Here is an 18,545-nt window from a genome sequence, read left to right as displayed (position 1 = left end):
CTGGAGATATGGAAGTGTGTAGGAGACAAAGACTCCACTGAGACAACACCTGAAAGTTTCTTAGTATTGAACTGTTCTTTAACAAACAAAACCATTTCAGACTCTTTCAACACTCTGGTAGTATCTTGTGAGAAATCTCTGTGCTCCATGATTTACACATCTGTTATACTGCTGAGCAAAGGTGCACACATTAAAAATGCATATATTTGCATGGATCTGAATTTGTTTGCATAAAAGTAAAGGGAGTTTTGCAAGTATAATGGTTTTGAGCCACTCAGGCTTCCAGTTTTGTAAGCCTTTCAGAATTCCTGACTCTCCTTTGCACACAGGCTCTTAATGCCTTGACCTTTCACTCTTACCTTTATATAGTCAAAGAACAGAAGAAAAAGAATACAGTAAGGGAAAATTGATCTGTGGGAAAGCAGTGATTGAGCAGATGTGAGAAAAGGTGAAGGTTTTCCTGCATGTGAGAGATTTTATTTTTCCTACTGAATTGTGTTCTATATAATATTGACTGCCCCCTCCTTCACTCTCTCACCAACATTGTTCCTCTAAAACACACAGAATTTTTTTCAGTCTTCCCATCACAATTTCAGAGTTTTGTTGTTACAGCAAGCAGACACAGCACACAGATGCTTCCTCACACTCAGAAAAGTCTTCCCCAAGTTTTCTGAGCACACCTATCCAGTTACCAATCCCTTTCCTTGTCCTTCGAGTTCCCGGTTTCATGAGGACTCGTGGGCAAGAGGAGTTCTGTATTATCTGCAGTGCTCAGTAAAGGGCCAGGATGACTTTTTCAGGACAGAAATAAAAACTAAGCCATCTGCCCATTAGCAGTGCAAATAGCATTTTGGTATAATTTCCAGAAGTAGGTAAAATGGTTGCCAGACCAGGGTATCTCTGGTCCATATGGAAGCATGTCATGGGAAATGCATCATCTGTTAGGAAAACCTGCAGAGTGAGTAGGTCTGAAATGCACTTTTTATGGTTTGTGCAGCTTTAATGCTATTTCTTCCATGGTAGAGCTTCTGTGATAAATTCTTTCTTCATTAAAATGTGCGGATAAGATACAGCAGTCCAGAAGCTTAAGGACCTTACTGTTTGTTTTCCTACTTTTGCTCATAAGGGGAGTGAAAGTAATAGAAGTTTATGATGTCAGGTGCTACTTTGCACTATAGACAGTAGCTACAAATCTTTACATTAAAAATAACCAACAGAGAAGGGCTGAGTTTGCATTACAAGCTAATCAGTTTTAGGAATATAAAAGAAAGACAAGATGAAATAGCAGAGCAGAGTTATTTGCACAAACAACGTCTATGTCTCCTTGAGCTTTACAGATTTTTCATTTAGGCTGAGGATTTATTTGAGTCAAAAAGATCAGATTCAGATGCTGCTATGGTAGGTGGGGGGATCTAGCCACACTCTGGATGTGAGAGCTCTGATGAGCTTTGCTTATGTGACATGAATTGTGTTGTGCTGGACAGTGCTCATGGTTGGGAGGGAAAGAGCTATCTTGAGCTCTCCTGGTACGCAGGTAAAGCCATAGCTGCGTTGCATGCATCAATAATATTGCATAGGAGCAGAGCTGAGGAGGTATAGCCATTTGTTCCATGATGCTGGTTGTTATACAGCCCCAGAAAGCAAGGCCACACTCCCTTGTGCTTACCCACTAAGGCAATTCCCTTGTCTTCCACCCCACTGCCTTCACACAGCTTACCGAGCCCAGGAAACCTCCAACGTGTGATCGAGGCAGAGATGCAGGCCTCTGGATGCTGCAGGGATTACTACCATTAACCACTGAGCAGTGGCACCAGGAGTAGCCTGGCATTACCTGCATATACAGAGGACAAGGAACTGGGAAAGGAGAGGGACCAGTGTTCCCTATTTGGCAACACCAACTCATCAAAGTGTCAAACTTTGCAGTTTCCCCTACAACAGTGGGTTGGGTGAGCTGTTTTGCCTAGGAGCTTCTGGTCTTCAGTCAGTGTTGAGGTCCTGTGTGCTGGTTCAGACAGTCGGGTGTGGAGGAACTTGGACAAAGGAGTTAAATGACACAAGAAGAGTTTGAAGGCCAGAGATGAGGATACAGCATGCCAGTCTATGATCTCCAGAGGATTGGTACAATTAGTTCAGCCTTTCTTGGGATGTTTTCAGTTATAACAGTGGCCAAGTTAGGAAAGAGGGATGGGTTGGTTGGAGAATATTTTCTTGTGAGGTTTCAAAATTTATTATCATTCCAGTGCAGAGCAAAGTCTGTGACTTGTAACATAAATTTAATGAAAGAATGCCAGAAGGACTTGTAAATAAATCAGCCCACCCAGACTAACTATTAGCTCCTCTAATTTCTGAGAAAACCAGGTTCAAGCAACAGCTATTCCAGTGCCAAAGCAGGGTCTCAGAAATGTCTTTCCTAGGTATACTCTCCTAGCAGATTTGGGAAACTTCTTCCTTGCTTACTTGGGAAAAAAGTGCAGAGTGGATAAACTACCTGAATTGGCCAGGTGGTTTTATGTAGGAGGGAAGAAAACAGAAAATTCACAAATGTCAGAAGAGGACATCCTTTTTTTCTACAGTTCTGCTAATTAAGGTATTATTGTGGGATGTGGGACATTCTGTTGAATTCAGTCTTTTCTAGAAAGTATTTTTACCTATATTAGGATTCTGATCAACTTTATCGTAGAATATTCTGAGCCAGAAAAATGTTCTTAATAAAGGTATTTAATTTTAGTTAAATCTGGCAAAAGGAATTAGAACAGAAGTTTTCCTGACAGTCTGAATGTCTTTCCCTCCCTCCTGTTATCTGAAACATGATATTCTTCATTTGCTATTCTTTTCCTTTTTTTCTGTCCTCATCCCTATTCTTAATAGTTCTTGGATTGGTGGGCTCCAAGGCGACTGCTACTTCTGACAAGAAATATCTTCCCTGGACAAGGACGATTTTCTATCCTCCTCTCAGACTGTCTCTAGGGAGATGTAATGAGGCATTTGACTGGTAAATAAGAAGCTTCTGCACTTCTAATATTTATATGTACTCTTTTCAGTTAACTGTAGAAAATAGCTCCTGGAGTGTAAATATCGTGTGAGTGTGCCCACGTGAAATACATCAGGTCCATCATCTCAAACATGCAAAGGTTTATTAGCTGAAATATCTGGAGTGCTTGTTCCCAAACTGGACTGCCATTAAGTGTCTGGATAATGACACTCTTGAGCACATAAATCACCTATGTATAGAATCAACACCACCATCACATTGTTAAGACTTCCATTACCCTGAGTAAAATGGAGACACAATGTCTGTATGTCCTTTCTCCTTAGTATTTTAAGGACAGTTATGGTGAGTCCATTCTGGCAGGGATAAAATAGCTCTGTTAAGATTTCTGGGTGAAGTCCAACTAATTTCCCACTTAAAGTCTGATCTTCCTCAAAAAGGTTTTGATTTTGCACTGATTAAATGAGAACCAGGTGAGGAGTTAATTAATTGAGTTTGCTTTAATAAAGTTTGACTTACTCACTTTCATGGATCATAGTCATGCAAGAGTTTTTTCTCCCCTTGCTTTTTTTTTTTTAAATTTATCTAGAGTTAAAGTTCCTAAACCAAGGAAAACAGACTTTACATTGATTTCTAATCAATATTTGCTTTGCATCCCTACAATCAACAACACATGGTTGCAATGTCATATTCAGGATAAATGGGCTTCAGAAATGCACATTTCCTGTGTAATTTAAAACAGAACTACACATTAAAAAGGCATTTGCTTTTCTGTGTTCTCTTGTACATGAGAAATCATCTGACAGAATGAGTGTAGGTCTGTGTTTCAAAGAGGTAAGCACCTTTCTGATCTCTCCCTAGGCCAGGCCCCTTTCCATCATGATCTCTAGGAGAGTAATCTGTTTTTATTTTTCTAGTTCTACCAAAACAGGTAATCCACCAATTTTTTTTTCTATCTTTTTTTTTTAATCTCATCAAAACCCATTGTTTTAAAAAACCTTTTAGAAAATGATTAGAAAAAATATTTCCAGAAATGAGTTTTAATAATTTTCTTTATTGCAAACCTTTGTGAAATCAAACAGGCTTAAAGAAGGTTTTCCATTTATTTTTTATTATTTTAAGCCTTTGTCTTTTAGAATTGTTACATTACTCATCTGCACCACTTGACTTTAAGATTGTTTTATTCTTCAACACTGTGTATATTGTACATTAAAAATAATGTAACAATTTCTTGGAAAGACTATTTCAGATTGCTCACATCACTGATATGTATGGCTTATCTTGCCACATAGTTCAAATATATTTCGATTTCAATGCTCTGCATGTTTTATGTTCCCATACTGTGCAGGTATTAGTTTTAGAGCCAAAAGTATGGTTTTAAGTATAAGTAGCTAAAATCAGCTCTTTTTTGTACTTACAGAATTTATACTGATTATTTCATATTTTCTCAAATTATTCTGTTAATTCCTACACTTCTTTTTTTCAGATCTTTCTGTGTAAGGACAACGTGAACAACAAAATGTAATGCATCTTGTGACATGGCTGTATGGCAAGTATTCTTAGTCCTGTCATATTGTTTCAGTTCCCTGAATTCATGAGCTAGCCTTTGAATAGGCAAAGGTTATAGACTGGGCATCTGGGGATGTGTTTCTGTCAAGGAGAGTCTTAGCAGCTGCAGAAAAAAGAAGTGTTATTACACAAACATTTTTAACCCTTTCCTTTCTTTGTTTGTGTAAACTTTACCTTCAACACTCAGCTTATGCCTGTTATCATGCCAGACCACAAAAATCTAGAAAAGTAGTTGCGACAAAAGGAGAAGTTGGTAGCTAAAGATCAAATCAGATAAAGATAGAAGCAACAGCTTGGCTTAAAGAAACAGATCATCATCAAATTTTATGTCTGCTGCCTTGGTTAAGCATCTTTTTTGCTCTGGGAACCTTATTGATCTCACACAGTTTCTGTAAGTCCACCTAATGGCAATGGCAAAAAAAAAGAAATATTAAAAATATTTGGATTTTTGCAAAGACCATTCTTCAGGGTTACTGTTGGTTACTGCTCAAATATCTGGCACTTAACATGTTATAGTCTGATGGGAACCACATCCCTAAAGTCCACAATGACTCTAAATCAATTTCTAGGCTTTGGCTTTAATGTATTAATAATTTCAGTCCTGTCTAGAACTCATTCAACAGATGAATTGTAAACATTTCTGGTAAAAAACTAGGGCTGATCACCTCAAATCTCCAGCTCCATTTTTGAACTATTTGCTTGCTCTTCCAGTCATTACAGCCTACAGAAACATCTCACAATGGTACAATTTCATGGTTTTATATTCAATTGGAGGGTTCTGTTTTGCCACTTGCTCCATAGGAATTACTGCCCAGGTTTAACAAGAATTAATTAACATGTTCTTAAAACCTGGACAACACAACCAAATTTGAAATGGCCATTCATCAATCAGTCTTCTGTGTCTCTATAGTCTAGTTTTAGAAAAAAAGGAATATATACTCAAATTCTATCCCAGCTCCACAAGCTTTATTACCATATGCAGATCCTTGGGTACCACAGCACCAGTCAGTAAATGCAAACATCAGTTTTTAACAGATCTACAGGGCTAGTGCACATGTAAATGAAATATTTTCCCATCCTTTACTGCTGCAAAAGCATTTATTGCTTTTGCAAGAAGAATACTTAACAAAGGGGATCCTATTCTTGTCTTTGCAGTTCTATCTAGAAGATGGTTTTGAAGTGGTTCAAACAGCAATGAGAACTAAACCATCAATTTGCAAGTAGAATTGCAAATGTAGATTTTCCAAATCTTCCTATATGAGCTTTACTTTTCTGTAAAACCTCAGTTAACATGTACTAAGAACTTAATGGTCATTCTTGTTCAGTTCAGTTGTGGCCTAGTATGACCCATTTTCAGTACAGGACTTGGTTTTGAAATTATAGTAGTATTTCAAGTTCAACCACTGTCCCATACTTTGATTTAGGTGTTAATGTCCTACAGAGAATGTCACTACTCTATTAAGAGCTTGAATAATTTTAAGTTGTTATCTCAAATGCATTAACAATGCACAAGACAGAAACATGATTTGATTGCTAAGGAGATGTTTTATTTGGAAAAGTCCTGAATGTAAACCTGACAAATGAACAAGCATGACATGGACATCACAGGAGAAAGAGAACTGGAGAATTACATGAGATTTTTTACAAAATTGCTTCTCTGATAAAGCCACATTTTGAACAGAATGATTAGCAGTTACTCAGCAGATCACCATGCAGTGACCTTGGCAGTATCACCAGGGTCAGATTTTCATACATATTCACATGCATGAATAATTCTCAAATTTTCCATTACATTAGGCACAAACAGGTTTCTTTGCTCTATCATCATGCATGAATGTCTTCTCTTGCCACCATGTTCCTCTTGAAATGCAAATAGCGTGTTCCCGCTTACAGTAACTCAGCACACTTGTGCAGTATGCCCTTATAGCTGTCTCCTTGAAAAGCCCAGAGCCACATTAAACCTGGGGTTTTTTGTTTGTTTTGTTTGTGGGGGGTGTGTGTTTTTGCCTTTTTTTTTTTTTTTTTTCAGTGATGCCCCTTCTTCTGTAGTTATTAAGTAATGGCTAAATAGCGATCATACATGCTTGGGACGTGGTAACACCTACTTTAGGATCATTGTCATTGGCTGACGCTGTGTAACTCTTAAGACCTTGATATAGCCTGTCCTGTTATCAGGTGTTATCTGTTAACACTAATAGAATCATAGAATGGTTTGGGATAGAAGGAACCTTAAAGATCATCCAGTTCCAAACCCCCTGCCGTAAGAGTTGTACCAGAGCAGCGATGGAGAAAAGGCTGGATTCTTTCTGCAAAAATGAAGTGGGAGACAGGGAATAATCTTTCTTCTGCTCATACTCAGCACTTAGCAACACCTGGAGGATAGTATATTATACAGCTGGTGGCAAATTCTATAGGCAAAACTCCTTGTTCTTTTAACGCCTTTATGTAAGATTTTGTTTTCAAGGTGACTTAGGTCTTTATCACAGCGGCTTGCTACTAGAGTTGCACAGAAGATGGAAGTCCCACTTGAAGACTTTTTAAATTTTAAGATACTGATTTGCCTCAGGTCTAAATGAAGCATGATCATCTGCAAATTATTTATGTGGAGAAAAAAATAGATATTACAGTATTTTTTTAATAGTAATATTTTATTATTTACACAAGTAGTACAAAATCATCTGCAGGCTTTTAGTGAAATATTATTTCACTGGTAAAAATTAAAATATGTTGCTCTAAAATCTATCAAAATGGAACTAAACACTAGGGAATGATTCAGCTGACCAGTCAATAGGTGTCTTCTATATATTGCTGAGTGTATCAACATAACATGAGTTTAAGGATAAAGATGAGAGACTCAGAATTTGATGCAGTTCTTACACTTATGTGAAGTTTCTTAATATATCCTGCCTGATTTCCTTGCCACTATGCAATGACACAATTATCCAATAAATCTTTCGTAATTCTGGTCCTATGGAATGTATATGTCTTTACTATTAATATGAAATAAGAATAGTTTTGGATTCGGTGTCCAAAACACAATTTAAAAGAAAAAAGCCCAATATTTGATTCAGAATTTTTCAAGTTTAGCTGGAAAACAAGTCTACTAAAACTCTTCCAAATAAGTTTAGCTGTTATTCAACATTTTCACTCCTTTTCCACACTTTCCAATCAAAAAAATATGTCTTCAATAATGTCATTTGAAATGGTATTATGACTAGTAAACAGCATAATGTCTATGCTTGGATACCTGATGAGGAAGAATTTTAATATTCATAACAATTTCTTTGCAGTGAAATTTTCTGACTGCTGTTTTGAACAGCTGAGACTGAAGTTCCTTCGACAGTGCTGCTGCAGTCCTTAACTACAAGGGGTACTCAGCTCAGCAAAGAAATTTCTACACTGATAGTACAAAGTAGATGTGATTTTATGAATTAGATATAGGATCTGATATTCTGTACCATTGAGGAAGTTGGATTGGAAGGGACTTCTGGGAATTATTTGGTTTAAACTCTTCCTGAAAGCAGGGCTAACTTCAAAGTTACGTCAGGTTGTTCAGGACCTTCTGTTGAGTAGAGATATCACATGTTCTCTGGGCCCCTTTTCTACTTTCCCTGTGAATAATTTTTTTCTTCTTCAATTCAATTTCCTTTATTACAGCTTGTGATAGTTGTCCCTTCTCCTTTTGCAAAGTCTCACCAAAAAAAACCAAACCAAAAACAAAACCTAGAATGTATGAACCCCATTTCTCTGTAAGCTTTAGGTAGCTGAGGGAAGTAACCAGTTTCCCTTTCTACCATGCTGAACAAAATAAGTTCTCTCAGACTCTCCTCCATCATGTACTCCAGTCCCTTAACCAGCATGGTGACCCTCTGTTGGACACTTCCTTTATTTGCTGATACCCTACTTGTTCTGGAGGATCTCAGACTGGATACTATTGCAGATTTGGACAAATGCCAAATAGATGGAAATAAGTTCTTTCCTTGACTTTCTGACTACACTTTTTCTAATGCTTTGTTTTACGCAGCTATTCTTGTTTGCTGCAAGAGCATACTGCAAGTGCATGTTCAATTTGTGGTCTACATGGGCAGGTTATTCTCAACAAAGATGTTTTCTAGCCATCTGGAGCCCAGACTGTAGTGTTGCATGAGCTTATTCTACTCCAGGTGGAAAAAATTAATTTTCTTTAACTGAACTTCATGAAACTTCTCTTAAGCAAGTCTTACAGCTAAAAGACATCCTTAATCGCCAACATATCGACTTACAGATAATATACATCAAAATTTTACCCATCAGACAGATGGCTCAGGACATAGAACATGCAACTGAGAAATTATAAAGAATTAAGCAAATAGTTTTAAATAATAGAGAAACTGATGTTTGTATGGCTAACAAACTCTTTAGCCTGTGGCTGGCCTCCCAGTGCAGCAGGAACCTAAGCAGTATTTTGAATATTTGGGACTGGTGTTTTTTTCAACACTGAAAATAGTAATATGTTAGAAAATTATTTTATTATTATTAATTAATAGTCAATTCTAGAGGTATGTTCTAGTTTTCAGTGTATTTTATAAATCCACATGGCAAAAGTATTTTTCTTGCATCTTTTCAATTTGCTGAGTTTATGATTTTGTATTTTTTCTGCCTTTGTAATTTTTGTAGGTCATGCTTTAACCTACATCAGTAATGTTTGCACAGCACGAACAGTGCTTGCTGTACCTTGACTTATCACATTCACTTCCACCATTGTCAATTCAATTGGACAAGAAATGGTTATAGCCTTTTGGAAGGTCAGATACGATTCAAGGAGGAATTTCTTACCTATGTGAGAGATGCTTTTTTCTATAACCTAGTTTCATATAATTTCATCTGATGCTATAGAATTCATGTACGCCGGTCAGCTACCTCAATGCAGCTGCATGCTATCTGGTTCACACTCAAGCACTACCTGTGCTATATTTATAGCTGAAAACGTTTGTTTATGAAGATCTTTAATACTCTCATTCAGTAATGTAATTATCATCTGCAAAGAGAAGGGGAGCAATCTATGCAAACTTTTCAATTAAGCCATATCCCCATGCTGAAAAAAAAAAAAAAAAAATCTTGCAATTCATGTGGTTGCTGAGTTAACTCCAAAGATAAAATGTATTCAAGGCTTATACGACTTTTGAAGAAAAGTGTGTGTGATCAAGAGAAGGAAGTCACCCTCCTTGACAAGACATGGATATGAGAGAGAACCACAGGCCTAGGACGTTATAGCTCTGCGTGGATGTAATACCGCTATCCCACGAAAGCAGCATCATTGCCACCACCAATGCCTGCACAGATCAAAGCTGGCAGGTGTGTCTTGAGTGTTTCTTTTTCCTTCTATATAGAACATCTCATCAGCATCTCCTGTGGTCCAAGAGAAATAGTGTGATACCACTGAGAGGATTGTTGACACAAAGAATAAGGATAAAAATCAGAAAAAGAAGATAAATACGTTCAAACTAGAAGCTAGAGCAACGGGGTCATGTTCATCTTTGCCTTTAGGGTATTAAAGTCTGGTCTTTAAAACTCAGAGTTTTGTGTGTACCCTGAAGACCAATTGGTTTAACTTTTAGTTGGACAACTGTAAAAACTCTGAAGTGTTGTCAGGTTAAGGAGTCAGCTTTGCTTTGAACTCTGTTGCATTCAGTCTGTAGATATTTTGCTGCATGTTTACAAAGAAAAAGGCAGTTAAATTCATAGAAGTATAGAATCTCTTACACTGGAAAAGACCTTTAAGACGAAGTCCAACTGTTAACCTAGCACTGCTAAGCCCACCACTAAGCCATGTCCCTACACAGCACTTCTACCTGTCTTTTAAAATCCTTTTGGGATGTTGACTCAACCACTTCACTGAGCAGCCTGTTCCGATGCTTGAAAACTCTTTTCATGAAGACATTTTGCCTAATATCCAATCTAAACCTTCCCTTGCATAACTTGTGGCCTTTTTTCTTGTCCTATCCCTTGTTACTTGGGAGAAGAGACCAGCCCCTACCTCTTTGAAACCTCTTTTTAAGGAGTTGCAGAGAGCAATAAAGTCTTCCCTCAGCCTCCTCTTCTCCAGGTTGAACAATGCCTGTTCCCTCAGCTGCTCCTCAGAGAGCTCATGCTCCAGAACCTTGGCCAGCTTTGTTGCCCTTCTTTGGTGTAATGGTTTTGGTTGGGGTAGAGATAATTTTCCTTTCAGTAGCTAGCATAAGGCTATGTTTTGGTTGTTCTGAGAAGAGTATTGATAACATATCAATGTTTTCAGTTATTACAAAGGAATGTCTATATCAACTCAAGGACTTTTTCAGTTTCTCATACTGCATCTGTGTTCCCAGCTTCTTCTCTACAAGAAGATGGAAGACGACAGAGTCAGGACAGCTGAACCAAAAAGACCAAAGCGATATTTAATTCCATAAAAAGTCACGGTCAGTGTATAAATTGAGGAGAGTGGGCCAGGAGTTTCTGTCATTGCTGTACTCCAGCTCTCGCTCTTGCACACTCTCTCTCCTGGGCTTGATCTGGCTGTTGGGCTCTGGCTCTTCCTACTCAGGGACTGTCTGGCTGTCATGTGCCAGGTGGTGAGTATAATTTGTTTTCTTTTCCATAATTTTCAGTATATAATAATAGTATTGGTAGTTTTATCTTCATTACACATTATTAGTAGTAATATTAGCATTATTAGTATCATTAGTTATCAACACCATCATCAGATGCTGTTGGTATTATCAGTATCATTATTTTACTTCATTTATTTTCAATTGCTGAATCATTCTTTTCTCAATCCACAAATTTCCTTGTCTTTTCCACTGTGGGAGGGGGGAGGTGAGTGATCAACTGCCTGGTACTTTGTTGCTGGTTGCAGTTAAACCATGACATTTGGATACTCTTCAGCACCTCTATGTCTTTCTTGTAAGTAGGGGCCCAAAACAATACAGCATTCGAGGTGCAGCCTCACCAGTCCCCAGCAGAGGGCGACAATCCCTGCCCTAGTCCTGCTGTCCCCACTGCTCCTGCTGTAGGCCAGGTTGCCATTGGCCTTCTTGGCCACCTGGGCACACTGCCAGCTTATATTCATCTGGCTCTTTTCCAACAGCCCAGGTCCTTCTCTGTCCTGTGTCTTTCCAGTCACTTGTCCCCAAGCCTGTAGCTTTGCATGGGGTTGTTGTAACTGAAGTGTAGGACCTGGTACTTGGCCTTGTTGAACCTCATACAGTTGGCCTCAGCCCATCAATCCAGCCTGTCTTGATCCCTCTCTAGAGCCTTCCTACCATCAGGCAGATCAACACTACCACCCAAATTGGTGTCATCTGGAAACTTACTGAGGGTGCACTCCGTTCTCTCATCCAGGACATTTAACAAAGATGTTCAACTGAACTGGCCCCAGTACTGAGCCCTGGGGAATACCACTTGTGACCGGCCACTAACCAGACTTAACTCCACCACAATTCTTTGGGCCCAGACATCTAGCCGTTTTTTTACCCAGTGAGCAGCACACACTTCCAAGCCATGAGCAGCCAGTTCTTCCAGGAAAATGCTGTGGGAAACAGTGTCAAAGGTTGTACTAAAGTCTAAGTAGACTACATTCACAGCCTTTGCCTCATCCACTAAGCGTGTCACCTTGTCATAGAAGAAGATCAGGTTAGTCAAGCAGGATCTGCCTTTCATAAACCCAAGCTGAGTGGGTCTGATCGCCTGGTTATCCTGCTGCATGATGGCAGTCAAGATGATTTGTTCCATAATCTTCCCTGGTACTGAGGTCAGACTGACAGGTCTGCAGTTCCCCAGGTCCTCCTTCCAGCTCTTCTCGTAGATGGGCAACACATTGGCTAAACTCCAGCCCACTGAGACCTCTCTGGTTTGCCGGGACTGCTGCTAAATGACTACAAGTGTCTTGGTGAACATTTCAACCAGCCCCTTCATATTTAAAGTATGTCAGAGAATGTTCTTACAATATAATTGCATATCAAACGTTTTTCTGTTGTGTAACAGATTCATTATACCGGGAAGTTAAATTACTTCAAATTTTCTTCTTCCGTAAATTGATGTAATCCCACCAAAACTTGTGGAGAGGTACCAAACAGAAGAAAATGGGGTAAATGATAGACAATGTCCTAGTGTAAGTCCTATCGTAGAAGGTTGCTATTCTACTAATTCCTTCATATCATGGATTAATCCTTGAGGGCAACAGTACGGCAATTCTGTAATTCATAATATAGTTGTCTTACATGTAAAGTACACCTGTGAAATCAGAGAAATGGAAGGCTGGTGTTACATTTTATTGAATATCCCTAGAAACTGGAGCAAGATGTGAACAAAAAGTGTCATATTATGGGTAAAAAAAGGCAAGTGTAGGTCAGTTAATAAAAAGAAAGGGGAGCTAGAAGTGAATGAGGCAGAGAAAATTTGAACATTAAATCCCTTTGTCTCAGTTTCAAAATGAAATATTGACAGTAATTTGAACCCCTAAATGCATTAATTAAAAAAATATACAAAAAACCTAAGCTAAATATGTTTTATATGAGAAAGAGGTATTCAAGTAAGGAAGTCCTGATTCACCTTAGGGCACTAAAGGAACTAGATAATATAATAGCTGTATCAGTAGCAGTTATGTTTAAGAATTGTGAAGGACTGAATAACAAACATATTATTTATTCTCGCAAGGAAGAATATGAAGGATTTGGAAAATTATAGCTCACAGCACTCAAATTTAATCCCTGCAACAAATCATTAGGCAATCAGTTTAAGTATCTAGAAGGTAAGATGGTGATAAAAACTATCCAACATTAGTTCTGTTGTAATAAATAAAGCCACACGTTTTTTTTTTTACTTTTTTTTTTTTAATTATTATTAAACAAAGCACTTAAAGGATAAAGGAAAGCCAGTAAATTAACATGCCTTGTCTTAGTACTATTTTTGGCACTGTCTCATGATATTCTGTGATTATGTGATTCTCAGAAGCATGCTGAGGAAACATCGTGAAGGTGAAATCATCATGAAGTAGGTGTGCAATTGGCTAGAAAAGAATCAGGTAGGTGTGCAATTGGCTAGAATCACTGAGAACATATACTCATCACCAACATTAGAAGGCATCTTAAAGGATCAGAGGGGACTCTTTGGAGCTCAGTTCTATTTGATATTTTATATAGTGACAGAAGATAGTATAAAGGTTCAATTTATGCTGTTTGCAGGTGATACCAGGCAGGCAGGGCTAACAAACCCTTTAGACCAAGATCAGGATGAGAACAAAAAGTCATCTTTTGAAATATAACCAATTTCATGAAATCAGACTGACCAAAAAGGAAAAACTATGGATAACAAAAAAGGATATGAGATGTATACAGGTTCACAAAACAAAAACTATTTTTGACCCTACTTTTGGCATGGTTTGTGTAAAAAAAATTAGGTAATTAATCTGTTCTCATTTTACCACTGGTGAAGTCTCAGTTGGAACACTGAACTATGACAGAGGTGTTGCCAAACTAGAGAGCATCTAGAAAAGAAGAATGCTAGGACACCAAAAAAAGCCCCACATATTGTCACTGCATGTGACACTGATCCACAAAAAGCAGGATGCAGATGTGTCAAGTAAGGTAGGTATGAGACCCTTTGTGGGTCACTGGTGGGTCACTGGGTATTTTAGCCTTGGTGTTTAGGCCCATACTGGGGTCACTATTACTTTGACCTCAGAACATCAGCACATTGGAGTAGATACTTGGTCTGTGAGATGTCGACTTTCATTCTGATTGCTACAGTCTAGATCAAAAGTCTTCACAATGATCTGAACTGCAGCAAGATCCAGGCAAGATCCAGAGACCGGTACAACATGAAGGTCATTGCATCATAACATCATCCCGATGATTCACCATTCTTGGTGAAGAGTTGCCAAAAAAGCTATTCTCTGCTCAGAAGGGTGAGCAAAAATAGTATAATGACTAATTCCAAAGCTCAGATCCTTTTTTTTTTCCTTTTTTTAAGTGCTTAATTTCCAATAAATCAGTTGAAATTAAATTTTAATTAGGGTGAAGAATTTTAAAGAATTTATAGTTTCTGGGATTCAAGTATTGAAAATGAACCACTGGAATGCCCTCTTAGATATATGTTTCAGTGTGTAAATTTTTGGAGAGCAAAACTTTTTTCTGAATCTGAATGTGGTTTTGATTTTCATTTTAGTTTCATAATCTCCCAAGCCAGGTTTCTTTTTAAGCAATACCTTCAAAGTTTTGATCAGTGATGATGCATCATGCTTTCTTGACTTAGACACACACAAAAATGACAAGATGTGACATATGGGATTGAAACTGTTGCAATTTTTATCTATCTAGGAACTATTCAGCAGAAACTAGTCATACTTATTCTTCCCCTTCTCAATCCCACTGTCATTTTATGACCTTCCCAATCTGACACGTCAGGTCCCACTTACCTCCCCCCAGATGATATTTCAGCATTTTCTCTGCAGTTTACTTCTGTTTCTGATGTGCTGGGGTTCTACTCCACCCCACACACTTACTGAGCAGCAACAAGGATAAACCCATTTCTAACCTGATACATCTGCTTTTGGAAAACCCCAGCCTGTCCCCAGCACTGCAGTCATGAAAGACAATTCCACTTCTAAAAAGTCTCATCAATTTGTTTCTAAAAATCACAAAAAATCACTTGCATTATGATATCATGGGTGGGAACTGCTAAGCTGGATCTCAGCAAGAGTTTATTCTGGCAGAACTAGGCATATATGTGCTTTCTCCATATCTCATCAAATCCATTCTTTGCTATCCCCCATATCCCCAGATAGCGCATGCTTGTCCTCTCTTCTAACTCAATAGAAAGAGAAACTCTTACAGTCACTATTCTTTTCACTCTTCTCAGTCAAGACAGTATAATGGCATCAGAGTTATATTTCTACAATTTAATAGCAGCTGTTTTAAGCCCCATTTGAAAATCTGCATCTTTTTTTAGCTTTCCATACCTAGTAGTTTCATTTTCACACCCGGAGTGCTGGCAGTATGTTATTCATCCATTATCTTGCTTACAATACATTAAAATGCAGTACTTTGAAGACTGTAAGAATTTGCTAATTTATGATAATGTTTTTATATGTCAATGTACTGACAGAAATAAATGAGTTTTTTGTTTAAGAACAGAAATATGTTTCACAATCAGAATCAAGTTTTTCTAATGCATGGGTTTTTTTTGTTTGTTTGTTTTCTCTCAACCTCGTCTGCTAACTTGTGATGATTAAGGAACATATATGGCATATTTCAAAAGGTCTTATAAGATGAAGTTGGCAAATAGAAAATTCAGATTGAAAAATCAATTATGATGAGCTATGGAGCCAAGGTACAGGTGTTGTTTCTGTTGAGGCTCTCATTTTAATACATTATAATGTCAGTTGGCCATCACCTATGGATCAGGCTATGGATTCCTGTATTGAGTCCCAGAATATCCAGATTTTACAAGGATTTAGACATGTGCATAATTTTCTGCATAAAGTAATTTCACTGATTTCACTGGGAATACTCACATGAATAAAATTAAATATATACCAGAGTTTCTTAGTACAAACTAGGCAGGAAACATAAGAATTAGGTTCCCAATAAGAACATTAAATAGCTGTGCTGCATTTACTACATATACTTATGATACTATATCATTTTGACAACATAAACCACAATATGTTAAACAGATGAACAGCGAGCACAGAGAATACTGCATAGCTTGCAGTTTTTCAATGTTATTTCTGGTCTTCATGACAGGTTTTCTTACGGGAGTCTCAAGAATTTTGCTGTGTAGGTTTCAATTAGATATTTTAGTTCTTTCTTACACAAACAGTCAAAGTAGCAGCAGTTGTGTCATCTGTGCTAAGCTGTGCATGGAGAATGAGAAGTAATGCCACAGAATTGTGGCATGGTCCATATCATTTCACAGTATAAAAACAACAGAGTATGCAAAGGTGATCTTCCGATGATACCTTTGTGGGGGAAAAAAAAAAAAAGAGACTGATAATGGTAATACAGTTCTGAAAAAAAATGGGACAGTTTTAAGTATGGTAATCATGGAAATAGAACAAAATATATCAGCTCAAAGTATAAGCTTAAAGTATAAGTACAAAATGTACCCAAATTCAAAACTTTAGGCTACAAATTGTAGAATTTATGGATTAAAAAAAGAAAAACACATTAACAATCACAAGACCGAACCATCCGTTTGACACTGAAAAAAAGACAGCAGGATGAATCAGTTGGGGCATTTGTATTTGAGATATAAAAATACTCATGTCACAGTGGTGGTACTTCCTTAGAAATATTATGTGAAAGTTTAGTCATTCAGTTAAAAAAAAAAAAAGTAATATTGGGAGAATTGGATGAGAGAACTCTTGAGAGTTCCTCTCAAAGGAACTCAATTTTTTTTCATATAAGGTCTAAACCAGCATGATTTTTCTGGGTTTGAAAAAGAAAAAGAAAAAGAAAAAGAAAAAGAAAAAGAAAAAGAAAAAGAAAAAGAAAAAGAAAAAGGAAAAGAAAAAGTATTCTTTAAAATGTATAACAGATTGGCATGGGGAAAGCGTATATAAAGTAAACAATAAACTAAAACAAATGACATTGATTTGAACTGGAAGCCAATAAAGTAGAAACCTGAAATTACAAAGGCATAGGTGTCAAAAGAGAGAAACTTTAAATGGGAATTGAGTAGCACTGGAAACTAAAATCCTAATATTTCAGGATGGAATAACAGCAATTTGGGATAAGATTATGCATTTCAGTGTCAGAGGGTTAAATGTTATGACAAACGCTATTGACTCTAATTAAACATACCCCTTCTGTTATGCTTAAAAATGTAAGAAGGTAAGTCAATACTTATGCACCAACTAAGAAGTAGTTTTCATGCATTCTGCTTCCTGTATCCTCATCCAGATCTACATTTCAGACATTTTCTGGTCATGAACGCTTCTGTGGTAACGGATCCTTCTCAAAACAAAATCCTATAACAGAAATAGAGGGCTTTTTTCTCAATTTTAATACATACGAGCCCATGAATAAAATAGTTTTAGCTCAAAAGACTGAACATCATAGAAAGTTTTTGGCATGAGTGTTGGAAATTAAATACATTTTTGCAAGCAAATGCTGAGAAGCCCCTCATAAACAATCCAGCTAAACTCTGCCAAAATAGTTAACATGTACCAGCACTTAAATTTAAGGGCATCAGCCACTGCTCTTATACCAAGTTTACACTAGTGTAATTCCACTGATTTCATGAAGACACATCAGAAACCAATTTGTTGTGGCTCAGAATTAAGCCTATGCTAGGCTGAACTTTAAAAGAAGCCAGCTGAAATGCAGGGAAATATCAGTACAGTAAGCTATGCAGGAAGTGATCCTCTGTGGACTCAATTAAGGTTTCGTGTCTGTTACACTGCAAGTGTGTGAATGGATATTTTCCAATTTCCAGAGCTCCATATAGTATATGAATCTCCATTATAAGGGAATTGGTACTTCCAATTATTTTTATTGTAGTAGATCATTAACATTTTAACATCTTGTTTTACAGATCTCCAGTTTTTACAGCATTGGGAAAATATTTGAGAATGTGTCCAGCTGCATTTATTTCAAAGCTCTTTTTTGTATCTCAAATTGATTGTCTATAATTTCCATAATGCAAACAAAAGCACAATAATATTTCTATTTGCTAAGCTTGAATTTCAATGAAAAGAGCAAAGCAAGCCAGGCTTCTGAAATTTTTAGTCTGTCTTAAAAACAGCTATTGGGAAAATGGTCTAAGGTAATAAAAGAGATTTTAAAAATTTGTTATGTAACACATCATATAAAACTGAGATAAGAAAGGGATTATCCATCTCACTTAAAAGAGCATTTTTTTCTTCAGTGCTGCTTAATAACAGTATTTAAACAAAATGTCACTAATACTCTTTTCAGAAGAGGCCCATTTCTCCAAACCTTTGCATACTCCCCCAGCCCATCACACATTC

This window comes from Eurypyga helias, unplaced genomic scaffold, assembly GCF_000690775.1.
Source record: "Eurypyga helias isolate BGI_N326 unplaced genomic scaffold, ASM69077v1 scaffold2428, whole genome shotgun sequence".
Classification (NCBI taxonomy): domain Eukaryota; kingdom Metazoa; phylum Chordata; class Aves; order Eurypygiformes; family Eurypygidae; genus Eurypyga; species Eurypyga helias.
The sequence above is the reverse complement of the archived record's forward strand: the minus strand, read 5'-3'. Positions refer to the sequence as shown.